At 43.4% G+C, this 2,767-nt stretch overlaps 1 long non-coding RNA gene across 1 annotated transcript; it reads left to right on the top strand.

Annotated features, from left to right (window-relative positions):
- Positions 1 to 278: 278 nt before the first annotated feature.
- LOC307049428 lies at positions 279 to 2,035 on the top strand. The gene is made up of 2 exons (XR_013810756.1): positions 279 to 686; positions 1,636 to 2,035. It is a non-coding gene; the product is annotated as an uncharacterized lncRNA (long non-coding RNA).
- The last annotated feature ends 732 nt before the right edge of the window (positions 2,036 to 2,767 follow it).

Here is a 2,767-nt window from a genome sequence, read left to right on the forward strand (position 1 = left end):
TTTAGTTTTAAACCAAGGATTTAAAGAATAACCTATCTGTTCCTCTGAAGAATTTAACTTAAAAAAAAATCCAGTTGGGGATAATTGTTCACATCTCCCTAATGATGTTGCTATTTGAAAAGACATAAGAGAATGTCCATTTTTGAGTTACAATAGCTTTCAGTTTATAATCAAAATGGGAAAATTTAATTTTATAGGAGGACTCACGGTAACACATTTTTTTTAGCATTATCAGACATTGATTTTTTTTTTCTTATTTTTTTCTGCTTTTGTGCAGGTGAGGTACGGAGGAGCAGATGTGTTGCCTCTAGCAAGGCAATAATTCACTTCATTATTACCGTTTGATTTGCCTTGTGTGTGCTGTTCATTGCTAACTGAGGCCTGCAATGCTGTCCATGGCATCTGAAATGTACAAGAACGGGTCAGAAGGCCTTGGGAGAACCGAAAAAGAAGTCATTGCCCTGGCCTCAGTCACCTGTCCCCAGACAAAATCACACCCTGTCATCCATGAAGATTTGCAGACCAGCCGCCACTCAGCTGCTGCTTTTGACCATAGTCCTTGCTGCCCTAGGCTCTTACCCATGGGACCGAGAACGTTAATGTCAGAAAGAAGTTAGAAACTGATATTGAAGAGCAGACCTGTGTTGGAAAGAACATAGTTCAAGGGAGACTGGTGAGTGAAGAAGGTAAGTACGAATGGGGTCTGACTAGAGCAAGACAGAGAAGGTCAAGTGTGCTATGAGTTAAACTGAAGCCAAGATTCTAATGAAAGACTAAAGTGTTCTAATTTATTTATTTATTGGCTCAATAAGTGCCTCTCGACTGGATAAATCAGAAGATGCTGGTCAGAAGACCCTTGGCAGGTGGAGGGCAGGGTGGAGGGGGGACCAGCTTGAGATGTTAAGGGTCTGTAGAGAGAGTAATTGCAGCTTGAACCAGGGGGTCTCTTTGGAGGAGCAGGTACCGAGCGACAGAACTGAACACCAGAGGTGGTGGTGGTGGGATGAATTGGGAGATTCGGATTGACATATATACACTAATATGTATAAAATAGATAACTAATAAGAACCCGCTGTATTAAAAATAAAATAAAATAAAATTCAAAAAAAAAGAACTAGGGCTTCCCTGGTGGCGCAGTGGTTGAGAGTCCGCCTGCCAATGCAGGGGACACGGGTTCGTGCCCCGGTCTGGGAGGATCCCACATGCCGCGGAGCGGCTGGGCCCGTGAGCCATGGCCGCTGAGCCTGCGCGTCCGGAGCCTGTGCTCCGCAATGGGAGAGGCCGCAACAGTGAGAGGCCCGCGTACCGCAAAAAAAAAAAAAAAAAAAAAAAAGAACTGAACACCGTAGCCAGGCTTGGTTGTTAAGTGGGGTGGGGCAGAAACTGCTAGTTGCCTACCCAGTATCTACTCTCCCCTTTTTCCTTCATAACATAACCAAGATTTTAAACTGGATGACAATGTGCCCAGCTGGAAGATTACATTTGTCAGCCACATTTGCAGCTGGGTTGGCCATTGAGATACAAGCAGAAGTTGTTGGGTTGATCTTCTGTGAAGATGCCTTAAGAGGGGTTAGACTACTGACGTAATCTTTTCTTTTTTTTTTCCCTTCTCCCCCCTGTGCCTTCCTGGAACAGGAAGATCAGTGTGATGGCTGGAGCTCTAGCTGCCACATTGGACCATGAAGTGAATTCAAGATGGAAGCCATATGCTAAGTATGGCAGAACAAAAACACAGAGGAAACCTGGAACTTTGACACTGTAGCTCCCATACCAGCCAGAATCCAGCCTTATTTTGTATGAGAGAGAAATAAGCTTCTATCTTATTGAAACCACTGTTATTTCCTCCTTCACCTGGGACATCACAAGCCTAGGGAATCTTTGGAAGGCTTTGACCAGAGAGTGAAAAATTAGGGATTTTATGCGTTTGTCTTTTGGTATGTTTATTTTTTTAAGTTAAATAAGCTGTAAAATAAGGGTGATATAACTTGATAAAATAGTCTCTGAGCTCAATCATAAAAGGAATCAAGGGATTATGTATTATTGTATTATGTATTCATTATGCTTAAACAAAAAAGGCTTTGTTTGCTTATGTAATTGAGAAGACCAGAGGTTGGGTGGGCTTAGGTAAGGCCAGATGTAGTAGCTGGACAAGCCAATGAAGACCCAGTGTCTTTCCATTTCTTCTTAGCCTCCCATGGTTTTATTCTTAGACTGTCCCACCTAATGATCACGAAAGCAAAATCTCCTTATATCTGGACCAGGTGGTCATCCCCAAGCCAATCATTGTGGCTAGGGTAGCTAGGACAATGGAACCGACTGGATGGCTTGAACCGACCGAAGTCCGCCCAGAGAACTGCAATTAGGTTAATCCCTCCCAAGTGCATGGCTGGGAAGTATGGGGCCCTGCTAGGAAGGGGAAAAAGGAAATGCATATGGGAAGGCCACCATGTGCTCTATATCTCTCCTGGTCATCCTTCTCAAGTAGTGTTATTTCAAGGGCTTCAGTTTTTTAAAAGGCAAAGCTCTTTTGCCCCCAAATTCATTTTTATTAGCCTGAAAGCCAGTATTGGACTTACTGGTTGGGAGTAAGGCATGGGATTTCCAGAGAAACTGTTACTCTTACTTTCATTCATTAATTCAACACCAAACATTTCTTGGGTACTGGTTATGTGTCATAGAGTCAGTGGGTCTTGCCTGAGAGGATGAGCACATATTAAGCCATGAGGCTCAGTGGCAGTAGCACACAGGGATGCACATACTCTTTAGG

This window comes from Hyperoodon ampullatus (assembly GCF_949752795.1).
Source record: "Hyperoodon ampullatus genome assembly, chromosome: 3".
In the NCBI taxonomy this organism is placed as follows: domain Eukaryota; kingdom Metazoa; phylum Chordata; class Mammalia; order Artiodactyla; family Ziphiidae; genus Hyperoodon; species Hyperoodon ampullatus.